Genomic DNA, 15,223 nt, shown 5'->3' on the forward strand with positions numbered 1-15,223 from the left:
GTGGACTCAGATACGGTGGGAAGGCTGATTGCATAAGCAAGTACTTCTCTATTGGCTGATATGGTCTGGCTGTGTCCCTACCCAAATCTCATCTTGTAGTTTCCATAATCCTAACGTCATGAGAGGGACACAGTGGACGGTAATTTAATCATGGGGACAGTTACCCTCATGCTGTTCTCATGATAGTGAATGCATTTTCATGAGATCTAAGGGTCTTATAAGGGACTTTTCCCCTTTTTGCTCAGCACTTCTTTCTGCCGCCATGTGAAAAAGGATGCATTTGCTTTCCCTTCCACCATGACTGTAAGTCTCCTGAGGCCTCCCCAGCCAGCCTGAACTGTGAGTCAATTAAACTTCTTTCCTTCATAAATTGCCCAGTCTTGGGCAGTTCTTTACAGCAGCATGAGAATGGACTAATACACTTCACTTTGGTGTGCTTCTAACTTTGAAGATAAGTTAGTAAAAGCTGACACAAATAGCACTGTAACAGAATGATCTTAGGCCAAAATGGACTCTAGGACTTCTTGAACTCTTAAAATATTCAGATTTGGATTCTGAGATCTGGGGATATGTCCAACATCAAGTTTTTATAAGAGTCCCCTGTTGGTACCATAACATCCAGCCTTGCCCTATAGGTAAGGGTGGGGTTTCTCTTTGATGGAATTGGTTATTTACATTATTAATTGGCCTGAGGTGACATCAACCCAACAGTAAAAACTGAGGACTTTAGGAAGAAGTCTTAAATCAGATGAGGAAAAAGTATCCCCAGGACTTGCTTCTTAATGTTTGGGGTCCAGGGCAAAATGAAAACACAGAGCCCCTTGTTCTTACCCCAAATGTCTTATCAGCGTATTTATCCCAAACAAGCAAACTGTGCATTCCACAAAAGGAATTCTGATAAATCCAAGTATCTTCTTACAGGAAAACAGACATTGTTCTTTATGGAAAGTTAGGATTATGCATACTCCCTGGCTTTACACAAAGTGTCCTACCTATCTTTACAGAAATGCATCAAGCCTGTGGCCAAGCAAAGTTATGCCCACAATAAGAAAATTCATTCAGGCATATAGGAAATTAGAATCACTGCATTTATAAGATTAGGTTGTGCCATGGTTAATTTTAGGTGTCAACTTGACTGGCTTAAGGGATATCCACGTAGCTGGTAAAGCATTATTTCTGGGTATGTATACCAGAATGTCATCTGAATCAGATGGACTGGGTGGACTGTGTAAGGAAGATCTGCCCTCACCCAGTGTGGACAGGCACCATCCAATCTGCCAAGAGCCCAGACAGAACAAAAAGGCACAGAAAAGGCAAATTCGCTCTCTCTCTTCTGGAGCTGGGACACCCTTCTGCTCTTGCACATCAGAACTCCAGGCTCTGCAGCCTTTGGACTTGAACTCCGAGGCTTGTACGAGCGGCTCCCCAGTTTCTTAGGCCTTTGGCCTAGGACTGAGAGTTAAACCATTGGCTTCCCTGGTTTCAGAGCCTTCAATTTGAACTAAGCCATACTACCAGCTTCCCTCATTCTCCAGCTTGTAGACGGCCTATGGTGGCATTTCTCAGTCTCCATAATCAAGGCTGAGAGCCAATTCCCCTAAAAAATCCCCTCTCATATATTTATATATCTAGATATAGAAAAACCATATGCCACTGGTTTTTCTCTCTAGAGAACCCTGACTAACACAGGTTTTATATTTGCTTTGAGGTCTTAATAATTAATGGGAGAAAGGTGGTATAAGCAAAAGAACTTTCTGTAGTGTAGGCCCATTCTGTATGGTAGAGGGGTTGTCTTTGTAGACAAGAGTATCCTTTAAGAGCATTTGCTCTCCCTAAAATACTTCTTTCATGTAGTCACTCTTGCCTAAACATTGTCAGGGGCTCCCTAATGCCTACTGGATAAAGACCAGCATTCAGGCCCTCTATCATTTGACCCAACTTTATCTCCAACCACTCCCCAGAAGGACCCTCTGCTTCTGCCCATCAGAGTGAGCACCACTTTTCCACCTCCCTGTCCTGGTTCATTGCCCAAAAGGCTTCCTCACCATCTCTGCCCACCAAAGTCTCACCCATCTGCTAGTTAGATGTGTTTATTTTTTTCTTATTTGGCTTTCTCTCTTTTTTATCCTTATTTGTCTGTAAAGAATATATATTACTTACACATTTTTAAATTATTTTTAATTTTTAAAAAATATTAGGCTGGGCGTGGTGGCTCACATCATAATCCTAGCACTTTGGGAGCCCAAGGTGAGCAAATCACTTGAGGTCAGGAGTTCAAGACCAGCCTGGCCAACATGGTGAAGCCCTGTCTCTACCAAAACTACAAAATTTATCTGTGTGTGGTGGTGCGTGCCTGTAATCCTGGCTACCTGGGAGGCTGAGACAGGAAAATCACTTGAACCTGAGAGGCGGAGACTGCAGTGAGCCAAGATCATGCTACTGCACTCCAGCCTGGGTGACAGACTGAAACTCCATCTCAAAAAAAAAAGAGCCCATCTTTCAAAACACAGTTCAAATTTTACTTCCACCAAAATTATCCCAAATGAGAGAAATGTTAATGATTGTAATAGCTAATATTTATTGCACACATACTAGGGGCCCACCACTGTGCTCAGTTTACACATAAATATACTATCTCATTTACTCTTCACAGCCAACCTAGGAGCTCCCAACCTACAGATTAGAAAACTGAGGGTCTGTGAGGCTGTTATATAACTTACACCGGTTTCACTGCTGGCAAGTGTCAGAGCTAAGGTGTGAACCCAGCTCACTGACTCACCATCCCCCTCACCTCCTATACCCAATTGCTGCCCTTAACAACCACTTTCCTTGAGCTGCTCCACAATGCAATAACCATGAGCTGCCTTGTCTTATAGATAATTGTGTATTTGCCCATTTCTCCTTCTATACTGTCACTCCTTTGGATGCATTTTGGGGTTTTGCAGAATGTCTGGCACAGAATTATACATATATTTATTGAATTTTTCAGATAAGAAAATGTAAAGCAAAGACTAAGCAAGTTGCAGGGCTGGAATTGGAAACCAGCAGGTCCTGGTTCAGCCCCGCATGGTATCTCTTCGCCACACACGTGTCCATACTAAATACACATTACCGAATGAATCTAGTTCTGGGGCCTTCTTTTCTGGACCCCTTTCAAGCCACATGGTTTGGTCATAATTACAAACCAATCTGAATATTAATAATAATTGGAAATATGAATTAAAATTTGATAACTCAGTTTTCCAAGGAAGTTGAGTTGGCTAGATAAGAGTTCATGTCTAATATGATAAGAGTTTTCTGCCAGTTTATTTTATTAATGCAAAATAATTTTAAAGCTTGTAAAAATAGTGGCACTATTAGTAGTAGTAAGAATCGTATGAAAGATTTGCTTAATTAAATTGAGTATCAAATTTTTATTAGAATACACATGTTTAAAGTTAATCATCAAAGAATACCTACATTTGAAGTCATTTTTATATTATATTTATTTAATGACATTACTGAAAAGTTGTATTTTTTAAAATTATTCACACCCAGAATAAAAATACAAGTACTGTCCTCAGCCTCCCAAGTAGCTGGGTTTACAGGCATGTGCCACCACACCAGGCTAATTTTGTATTTTTAATATAGATAGGGTTTCTCCATGTTTGTCAGGTTGGTCTTGAACTCCCGACCCCAAGTGATCCACCCACCTCAGCTTCCCAAAGTGCTGGGATTACAGGCATGAGCTACTGTACCTGGCTTTCTTGGTAATTTTTCATTACGATTTAAATCTCACTGCTTGTTATTGGTTTGTTCAGGGTATCTAGTTCTTCCTGATTTAAGCTAGGAGGGTTGTATTTTTCCAGGAATTTATCCATCTATTCTAGGTTTTCTAGTTTACGTGCATAAAGGTGTTCATAGTATTCCTGAATGATCTTTCATATTTCAGTGGTGTCAATTGTAATATCTCCTGTCTCATTTCTTAATGAGGTTATTTGGATTTTCTCTCTTCTATCATTGGTTAATCTGGCTAATGGTCTATCAATTTTATTTCTCCTTTTCAAAGAACTAGCTTTTTGTTTCACTTATTTTTTGTATTTGTTTGTTTGTTTGTTTCAATTTCATTTAGCTCTGCTCTGATCTTAGTTATTTCCTTTCTTCTGCTGAGTTTGGGTTTGGTTTGTTCTTGTTTCTCTAGTCCCTTGAGGTGTGACCTTAGAATGTCATTTGTGCTCTTTCAGTCTTCCTTATGTAGGCGTTGAGGGCTATAATCTTCCCTCTTGGCACCCCCTTCGCTGCATCCCAGAGGTTTTGATAGGTTGTATCACTATTGCCATTCAGTTTGAAGAATTTTTATACATATATTTTTTTTTATTGTACTTTAGGTTCTGGGGTACATGTGCAGATCATGCAGGATTGTTGCATATGTACATACATGGCAATATGGTTTGCTGCCTCCATCTCCCTGACATCTACATCTGGCATTTCTCCCCATGTTATCCCTCCCCAACCTCCCTACCCTTCACTGTCCCTCCCCTAGTCCTCCCAACAGACCCCAGTGTGTGATGCTCCCCTCCCTGTGTCCATGTGTTCTCATTGTTCAACACCCACCTATCAGTGAGAACATGCAGTGTTTGATTTTCTGTTCTGTGTCAGTTTCCTGAGAATAATGGTTTCCATGAAGAATTTTTTTAAATTTCCACCTTGATTTCATTTTTTACCAGTGCTCATTCAGGAGCAGATTATTAAATTTCCATGTATTTGCATGGTTTTGAAGGTTCCTTTTGGAGTTGATTTCCAGTTTTATTCCAGTGTGGTCTAAGAGAGTGCTTGATATAATTTCAATTTTCTTATATTTATTGAGTCTTATTTTCTGGACTATCATGTGGTCTTTCTTAGAGAAAGTTCCATGCACTGTTGAATGGAACGTATATTCTATGGTTGTTGGATGAAATGTTCTGTACATATTTGTCAAGTCCATTTGTTTCAAGGTATAATTTAAATCCATTTTTTTGTCTTGTTTTTTTGTTTGTTTGTTTTTTTGAGATGGAGTTTCCCTCTTGTTGCCCAGGCTGGAGTGCGATGGTGCAATCTTGACTCATTGCAACCCTCTGGCTCCCAGGTTCAAGCGATTCTCCTGCCTCAGCAGTATCCTGAGTAGCTGAGATTACAGGCATGCTCCACCATGCCCAGCTAATTTTTGTATTTTTAGTAGAGACGGAGTTTCTCCATGTTGGTCAGGCTAGTCTCAAACTCCCAACCTCAGATCATCCACCTGCCTCGGCCTCCCAAAGTGCTGGGATTACAGGCATGAGCCACTGTGCCTGGCAAAATCCATTGCTTCTTTGCTGTCTTTCTGTCTTGATGACCTGTCTAGTGCTGTCAGTGGAGTACTGAAGTCCCCCACTATTAATGTACTGCTGTCTGTCTCATTTCTTAGGTCTATTAGTAATTGTTTTATAAATTCGGGAGCTCCACTCTTGGTGCATGTATGTTTAGGATATTTTCCTGTTGGACAAGGCCTTTTACCATTATATAGTGTCCTTCTGTGTCTTTTTTAACTGCTGTTACTTTAAAGTTTGTTTTGTCTGATATAAAAAATAGCTATTCCTGGTTGAGCACAGTGGCTCACACTTGTATCCCAACACTTTGGGAGGCAGAGGCTGGTGGATCACCTAAGGTCAGAAGTTTGAGACCAGCCTGGCCAATATGGTGAAACCCCATCTCTACTAAAAATATAAAAAATTAGCCAGGTGTGGTGGTGGGTGCCTATAATCCCAGATACTTGGGAGGCTGAAGCAGGAGAATTACTTGAACCAGGGAGGCAGAGGTTGCAGTGAGCTGAGATCACACCATTTCACTCCAGCCTGGGCAAGAAGAGCAAAACTTCATCTCAAAAAAAAAAAAAAAATATATATATATATATATATAGCTACCCCTGCTGCTCACTTTTGGTGTCCATTTGCATAAAATGCCTTTTTCCACCCCTTCAAGTTTATGTGAGTCCTTTGTTACCCAGGCTGGAGTGCAATGGTGCGATCTTGGCTCACCGCAACCTCCACCTCCTGGGTTCAGGCAATTCTCCTGCCTCAGCCTCCTAAGTAGCTGGGATTACAGGCACGTGCCACCATGCCCAGCTAATGTTTTGTATTTTTAGTAGAGACAGGGTTTCACCATGTTGACCAGGATGGTCTCGATCCCTTGACCTCATGATCCACCTGCCTCGGCCCCCCAGAGTGCTGGGATTACAGGCTTGAGCCACCGCACCCGGCCCTGGTTGGTGAGTTCTTATCCATTCTGCTGTTCTGTATCCTATAAGTGGAGCATTTAGGCCATTTACATTCAATGTTAGTATTGAGATGTGAGGTACCCTTGTATTTATCATTCTATTTGTTGCCTGCGTACCTTGGTTTTTTTTGTTTTTGGTTTTTAACTCGTACTTTTGTTTTATAGGTCTTGTGTGATTTATGCTTTAAAGAGGTTCTGTTTTGATATGTTTCCAGGATTTGTTTCAAGATTTAGAGTTCCTTTTAGCAGTTCTTATAGTCATGGCTTGGTAATGACAAATTTTCTCAGCATTTGTTTGTCTGAAAAAGACTATCTTTCCTTCATATATAATGCTTAGTTTCACTGGATACAAAATTCTGAGCTGATCATTTTTTTGTTTGAGGAGGCTGAAGAGAGGGTCCCAATCCCTTCTAGCTTGTAGGGTTTCTGCTGAGAAATCTGCTGTTAATCCTATAGGTTTTTCTTTACAGGTTACCTGATGCTTCTGTCTCACAGGTCTTAAGATTCTTTCCCTCGTCTGAACTTTAGATAACCCAATGACAATGTGCCTAGGTGATTACCTTTTTGTGATGAATTTCCAAGATGTTCTTTGTGCTTCTTGTATTTGGAAGTCTGGGTCTCTAGCAAGGCAGGGGAATTCTTCCTCAATTGTTCCCCCAAATATGTTTTCCGAACTTTTACATTTCTCTTCTTCCTCAGGAAAACACCAATAATTCTTAGGTTTAGTCATTTAACATAATCCCAGACTTCTTGGAAGCTTTGTTTGTATTTTCTTATTCTTTTTCCTTTGTCTTGGCTGAATTGGGTTAATTCAAAGACCTCATCCTCAAGCTCTGACTTTCTTTCTTCTACTTGTTCAATTCTATTGCTGAGACTTTCCAGAGCATTTTGCATTTCTATAAATGTGTCCAATGTTTCCTGAATTTCTTATTGTTTTTTCTTTATGCTATCTACTTTCTTGAGTATTTCTTCCTTCACTTCTTGTGTCATTTGTTTGATTTCCTTGCATTTGGCTACACTTCTCTCTGGTGCCTCCCTGATTAGCTTAATAACTAACCTCCTGAATTCTTTTTCAGGTAAATCAGGGATTTCTTGGTTTGGATCCATTGCTGATGAACTAGTGTGATTTTGTGGGGGTGTTAAAGAGCCTTATTTTGTCATATTATGTTTTGTGATTCCTTCTCATTTGGGTAGGCTCTGTCAGAGGGAAGGTCTAGGGCTGAAGGCTGTCATTCAGATTCTTTTGTCCCACACAGTGCTCCCTTGATGTAATACTTTCTCCCTTTTCCTGTGGATGTGGCTTCCTGCGAGCTGAACTGCAGTGATTCTTGTCTCTCTTCTGGGTCTAGCCTCCCAGCAAATCTACCTAGCTCTGGGCTGGTACTGGGGGTTGTTGGCAGAGTCCCGTGATACAAAGCATCTACAGGTTCCTCAGCCATGGATACCAGCACAGTATTTGGGGTATCTTCTGGGTCCTGCAGAAGCAGCCTGCTTCCTTCAGAGTGGGTCCTCTCAGGATACTCCTTTGTATATTTTCATGTGGACCAAATATGAAGAACTAGATTGGTGACTTGAGTAAGCCATATCAGGAGTCTTTTGCAAGAACTGCTTTTGTTTGCAATGAAGGACCTCTTGGATTGAGGGATCCTGTGGAGAGAGGTCTCTCATGACCAAGAGAACTGGGTACTTCCAGCAGGAGTGGGAGATGGAATCTTCCTCAACCCACAGCTTGAAAATGTGTCACAGCATTACTATCCAACAACATCTCTGTATTTTCCCTTTCTCTGTCTTGCCAAAGACCTTGTCCCTACCTAAGGAAAGGAAGTGGGACAAGAAAGTAAAGAAAAGGGGTAAGAAATTCCTATCCTACCACGTAGGAATTGCATGGTCTTAGTCAGTCCCCATGACTTGCTGCTTCTTGCTTTGCAGAACAGAGAAAACTGCCAACACACAGTATCATGGCCATGCCATAGTATGAGACAGAATTTAGACAAAACCCAGTGGGAGCCTTTGTGGGGGCTTACCAACCTCCTCTCTGATGACTAACAGGGCACAGAAAGCAAAAGACTGATCTGGGTATGAATGACAACCGGGGCTGCTCCACCAAATCAGCAAAATAACATGTTGCCACCCAGTGCCTCTGCCTGCACGTCCAGATCTGCCATCGCTCTCTCACGTCTCACAATCATGCGTCTCTTGTATTTCAAAAGGATGGGCTAGACTTAAAGTGAATTTTTTACATTTTAAGTATGTAAAGTCACCTCAAAATTTTGTGGTTTTTTAATGGTTATAAACGTAGTAGAAGCTTAATAAAGAAATATTTTTGAATCTTTTTACTTTATATTTTCAAAATCTGAAAAGTAGAAAGAAGCAAAAAAAAAATCCAAAGTTAATATTATTGTTACAATTTTAATTTTTTTTTTTGAGGCAGAGTCTCTCACTGTTGCCCAGGCTAGATTTTGATGGCACAATCTCCGTTCACTGCAACCTCTGCCTCCCAGGTTCAAGTGATTCTCCTGCCTCAACCTCCTGAGTAGCTGGGATTACAGGCAACTACCACCATGCCTGGCTAATTTTTTTGCATTTTTAGTAGAGACAGTGTTTTACTATGTCGGCCAGGCTGGTCTTGAACTCCTGAGTTTAAGTAATCCACCCACCTCAGCCTCCCAAAGTGCTGGGATTACAGGCGTGAGTCAACATGCCCAGCCCATTTTAATATTCTTCTCTCTAGTTTTTTTCTGTACATTTTCACAACCTTAAAAGATACCAGATTTTTAATTTTTATAAATGTTTCTGGTAAAAATATTTAATTTTTTAATGAAAGTGCAATATGTTCATTAGAAATATAAAAATAACCATTCATGATCCCACCTCCAGGAGGCCATGGTCATTCATATTTTTATCAGTTTAAGTATAGTATTTTTTATCCCGACTCATTTTACCTTTCTACCTAAGCATTAAAATTTTTGTAAACATCATTTGGTTAGGGGAGAGAGGTCACAATTAACTTTTTTTAAAAGTTAGGCTTATTAAAATGTAATTTATATATAGTAAAATTCACCTAAAAAGGTGTGCAGGATGATGAGCTTTGACAAATGTATAGAATTTTGACAAAAATCTAGACAAATGTACAGATTTTGGTGGTCATCACCAAAATCAAGATGTATGTCATCAATACATATTAACTTCTCCCTATAAAAAAGTATCACTCTCTGAAAACCTATCCACCTGAAATTGCCCTCTGTAGGGGATAGGAGCTCAATAATGGCAGAATAAATTTATAAATGATAAAGACATAGCTAGTGTCAGTATGGGGATATGAGATGCTTAATGTCAAGAGTAGGTAGATAGGCAGATATGAGCAGGGCAAGATAGTGCCCCAAAGAATGTCAAGTGACTGTCAGGCAATTGACAGGCAGCTGGCAACAGGGAATGGGAAATTTCCTAACAAACAGGAGACATCTTGAGCTTATGGGTAAGAACTTCCTGATAAGAACTTCACATGGTAGAGTTTGACTTTCCTCTGGGGTCATGTCCAGGCATGCGCAGAAAGGGGCAACAATGGCGGAGTTTGACCTGCATATAACCTTCCTCCAGAAACACTAGACCTGTAAGGCAAAATTGCCCTGAGAAAGAACGTGCATAACTTCAACCATCAAACGGTATTTGTGGCCCCACCCAGCTAATGGCAAAACACTGTATAGGTGTCGATTAGGCAACAGCCTGCCCAGAGGGAGGGATGAAAGAAAGAGACGAGGGAAAACCCACAGAAAATAACTCATTTTCTGGCTGGAACCACGGAGGGTGTAGAAGAGAAGAAAAAGAAGGTTCCTGCTGTGCCAGAAACCCTTAAGAAAAAGCAAAGGAATTTCACAGAGCTGAAGATCAAGTGCCTGAGAAAGAAGTTTGCTCAAAAGATTCTTCGAAAGGCAAGGAGGAAGCTTATCTATGAAAAAGCGAAGCACTGTCACAAGGAATACAGGCAGATGTACAGAACTGAAATTCAAATAGCAAGGATGGCAAGAAAAGCTGGCAACTTCTATATAACTGCAGAACCCAAATTGGCATTTGTCATCAGGATCAGAGGTATCAGTGGTGTGAGCCCAAGGGTCCAAAGGGTGTTGCAGCTTCTTTGCCTTCATCAAATCGTCAATGAAACCTTTGTGAAGCTCAACAAGGCTTCAAATAACATGCTGAGGTTTCCAGAGCTATATATTGTGTGGGGGTACCCAAATCTGAAGTCAGAATATAAACTAATCTACAAGCGTGGTTATGGCAAAATCAGCAAGAAGCAAATTTTTTTGACAGATAACACTTTGATTGTTCGATCTCTTGGTAAATATGGCATCATTTTCATGGAGGATCTGATTCATGAGATCTATGCTGTAGGAAAATGCTTCAAAAAAGCAAATAACTTCCTATGCCCTTCAAATTATCTTCTCCATGAGGTGGAATGAAGAAAAAGGCCACACATTTCATAGAACGTGGAGATGCTAGCAACCAGGAGGACCAAATCAACAGGCTTATTAGAAGAACAAATTAAGGTGTCTACTATGATTATTTTTCTAAGCTGGTCAGTTAATAAACAAGTACCTGTCCTTACATTGAAAACAAAAGAAAAAGATTTTAAAAAATAAAAAACAGGAAATAGTACATTTATAGAACCCTAAGCTGCCTGATCATTGGCTCAGGACTCTATAAATGTACTATTTCAAGTTGCCCACTTGGTTTTTTCTAAGTGTATTTTTCTTTGCTTTAATAAACTCTCCTTTCTGCCTTAAATCTACTTCTGTCTCTTAGCTGAATTCTTTCTAAGGATCAAGGAGTATGGAGCCCTCCCAGATCTGCCACCAGTAACATTGTGAAGCCAGCCTGACTGGATGTGAATTCTTTATCTCTCCGTATTGTATGAATTTGGAAAATTATTGAAACTTCCAAAATGGCAATTGCCTCATGTATAAAATGAGGAAAATAAAAACTACTTGAGAGAGGTATACTGAGTATAACAAAGTAGAACAAAGTAACACACGCAAAGGGCTTAGAATACAACCTTGCACAAAGTAAACAACTGATCAATGGTAGTTATTATCATTTTTACAACAACAACAATAAGCAAAATATTTGATATTCTTGCATCTTGGAAAGGCCCAGGCCAACCTGAGTTTGATTTCTGGCTTTTCCTTCAAGTAGCTGATAAGTCTTTTGCTATGTGACAAAGCTTGAGAAATAGGTTGAGGTTTAAAAGAGATACATTCATTCATTCATTCATTCACTGAGTACCTACTGCGTGTCAGGCTCTGTTCTAGACACTAAGGATACAGCAGTGGACAAAACAAAGTTTCAGTCCTAATAGAGATTATACTGTAGTGAGGAAACTGGTAATAAAAAAAATAGATATATGATAAAATCCCACACAGGGACAAGTGAAGAGAAAAAACGGAAAAGAGAGTGTGTTATTTTTGATATGGTGATATATAAGCAGAGCCCAAGGAAACGAGGAAGGGAGGCATGCATGTTTCTGGGAAGAGCATTCCGGACAAAAGGAACAGCAGGGCAAAGGCCCAGGTGAAATAAGCCTGTCATGTCAAAGGAGAAGTGCCTGAAGTAAAGTGCTGGAGGAAGGGAAGTTAAAAGAGGTGAAAGAGGCTGGGCACAGTGGCTCATGCCTGTAATCCTAGCACTTTGGGAGGTTGATGCGGGTGGATTGCTTAAATTCAGGAGTTTGAAACCAGCCTGGGCAGCATGGCAAAATCCCGTGTCTACAGAAAAAACAAAAAGTAGCCACACATGGTGGTGCATGCCCACAGTCCCAGCTACTTATGTGACTGAGGCAGGAGGATCACTTGAGCCTGGGAGGTCGAATCTCTAGTAAAGTGAGCCATGTTCACACCACTGCATTCCAGCCTGGGTGACAAAGTGAGGCCCTATGTCCAAAAAAACCCAGAAGATCAGTGAAACACCTGGGGCCCAATCACTTAAGTGTCTGGTGGTTCTAAGAGGGATAGGAAGCTATTGGAGGGTTTTAAGCAGGAGAATGTGTCAATCAATTTGCATTTTAGCAGGATCACTCAGGTAGCTGTTTAGCAAACTATCTATAGGAAGATTAGTTGACTGGCTCTGTTTTAGAGATGCCATGATACTGTAACAGGTCGGATCAAGTGGCAGAATCCAGACAGAATCCAACTCAAAAATATCTATGACCTGTTGGGTTGTATTATGTCTCCCCCTCTCCCCACAAAAAAAAAAAAAAAGATATATTGAAAGCCTTGGCATGGTGCAGTGGCTCATGTCCATAATCCCAGCATTTTGGAATGCCTAGGTGGGTGGATCACTTGAGGTTAGGAATTTGAGACTAGCCTGTCCAACATGGTGAAATTTCATCTCTACTAAAAATACAAAAATTAGCCAGCTGTGGCGACTGCCTGCAATGTCAGCTACTCCAGAGGCTGAAGAAGGAGAATCACTTGAACCTACGAGGCAGAGGTTGCAGTGAACCAAGATCGTGCCACTGCACACCAGCCTGGGCAACAGAACAAGATTCTGTCTCAAAAAAAAAAAAGCCTAATCCCCAGTATTCCACAAGGTAACTATATTAGTCCATTTTCATGTTGCTGATAGACATACCCAAGACTGTGCAATTTACAAAAGAAAGAGGTTCATTGGACTTACAGTTCCACATGGCAGGAGAGACCTCACAATCATGGCAGATGGTGAAAGTCACATCTCATACGGTGGCAAACAAAAGAAGAGAGCTTGTGCAGGAAAACTCCCTCTTATTATAACCATCAGATCTCATGAGACTTACTAACACAAGAGCAGCATGGGAAAGACCTGCCCCCATGATTCAATCATCTCCTACTGGTTTCTTCCCACAATGCTTGGGAATTATGGGAGTTACAAAATGAGATTTGGGTGGGGACACAGAGCCAAACCATATCAGTGACATTAGTTGGAAATGGGATCCTTATAAATGTAATTAGCTAAAATGAGGTCATACTGGATTAGGGTGGGCTCCTAATCCAATACAGCTGGTGCTTTTTTTTTTTTTTTTTTTTTTTTTGAGATGAGTCCCACTCCATCGCCCAGGCTGGAGTGCAATGGAGTGATCTCGGCCCACTGCAACCTCTACCTGCCAGGTTCAAGCAATTCTCCTGCCTCAACCTCCCAAGTAGCTGGGATTACAGGCACCTGCCACCACGCCCAGCTAATTTTTGTATTGTCAATGGAGATGGGGTTTCACCAGATTGGCCAGACTGGTCTCGAACTCCTGACTTGAGATGACCCACCCGCCTCAGCCTCCCAAAGTGCTGGGATTACAGGCATGAGCTCCTGGCCCACAGCTGGTATCCTTATAAGAAGACAGCTATGTAAAGACAGAGACACAATGAGAATATTATGCGAAGACAGAGGAAGAGATCAGAGTTCTGTTGCCACAAGCTAAGGAACACCAAAGACCTACGCCACCACCTGGAGCCAAGAAGAGGCAAGCAAGTATCACCCCCACAGGACTTGGAGGAGGCACAGCCCTATCAATACCTTGAATTTGGACTTCTAGCCTCCTAAAGTGAGAGAATAAATTTCTGTGGTTTAAGGCCTCTCAGTTTGTGGTACTGTCACAGCAGCCCAAAGAAACCAATACAGTACCTATAAATGTTCCTCCTTCTCCACCCACTGCCTCCCAAGGTTGGAGGATACTGGAGTCAACCAACAAACCCCATCCTTCAGCACTAACACAGCCTCCTATTCATAAAGATGATTAGGAAACACTGGTGGCTATGACGAAGGTGATTTATTTTTCTTTTGTCGTTTCCAGTACACAAAAGGCAAATCTGTGCTGAAGACACCAGAAATCTTTCCAATTAATGCTAATGGCTGACCAGCCTCTGTTTCACTCCTTGGGAAATGAGGCCACTAAGAGGAAGTTATCAGTAAGAAATTTATGTTTTAGTAGCATGTTTAATTATGATACAACCACGACTGTCTCTTACACCAGAATTTGGCATGCAAGATTTACAGCTCTTAGCACAATTTTTGCCTTTGTTGTCTCAAAGAGCCTTGTTTCTGATGCTTTATTAGACTACCAACCTCTGTTCAATTGTGTCAGGCTGCCCCCTACTGCTTTGGTCTCAGAATCTCATGCTGGCTGCTATTATTTTGAGTTGGTTTCCAGAAATGTGTGTGTTTTTCACCAGGATGTGTAAACCTGCCCACTCTTGCACCCCGAAGAACACAGAACATTAGGATGGTGGAGAAAGGTGTGGGAATCCCATTTTTTTTCTTTTAATACAACTATTGAACCACAAATATATACATATAGTTCTAAAGCACACCATCTAACAGGTTTAAGCTTACAAGAGACATTAACTTTCTAGACTAAGAGCACATCAGATTCTTTTCTTTCTTATTTCTTGAAGGCGGCAAACATCTTCAAGAGATATCCTCCCTTTTCGTGATAGGACAATGGAGAAATTTTTTTTAAGGGAAGCTGATGAAATTTTAACTAATCCAACCAGCCAGAGGAAAGCCATATTACAAAAAGGGCCTCAAAGGAAAGTGGGATTTCTTTTCTGCTTCAGAGGCATAGACAGCAATGCTATGAAAAAGTGGCCTGCAGGCGAAGGTCAGAGCGCACCCCACACCCGCACAGCCACCAGCCATCTCGACAGGGTGAGTGTACCAGCCATCCCAGCCCCAGGCCCAGCCCCTTCTGCCATTCCTGCCTGTGTGCTCTTCCAGAGGTGACAGACAGATCAGCCCTCAGCCAGGAAGAAAAGCGACTGAGGGTCAGGAAAATGGTATCAGGTTACATTACCAAGGAAACCAGAGGGAACCTGGAAATGAGCCATTTGGGCTTCATAACACCAACTGGTTCTCAAGGTAGTCAGGTGGGACCTCTCAACCAAAAAATAATCTCAGAACCAATTCTTTGGACTCTGCTAGTGGGTTTAGTTTT

At 41.3% G+C, this 15,223-nt stretch overlaps 1 long non-coding RNA gene and 1 pseudogene across 1 annotated transcript in view; one reads left to right on the plus strand and one right to left on the minus strand.

Annotated features, from left to right (window-relative positions):
• Positions 1-10,813, plus strand: part of LOC101048069 (large ribosomal subunit protein uL30 pseudogene) — a 42,369-nt pseudogene extending 31,556 nt beyond the window's left edge.
• Positions 1-15,223, minus strand: part of LOC141583572 (uncharacterized) — a 364,246-nt gene that overhangs the window by 314,104 nt on the left and 34,919 nt on the right. The window lies entirely within an intron of this gene.

Source organism: Saimiri boliviensis, chromosome 2 (assembly GCF_048565385.1).
Source record: "Saimiri boliviensis isolate mSaiBol1 chromosome 2, mSaiBol1.pri, whole genome shotgun sequence".
NCBI classification, from domain to species: Eukaryota; Metazoa; Chordata; class Mammalia; order Primates; family Cebidae; genus Saimiri; species Saimiri boliviensis.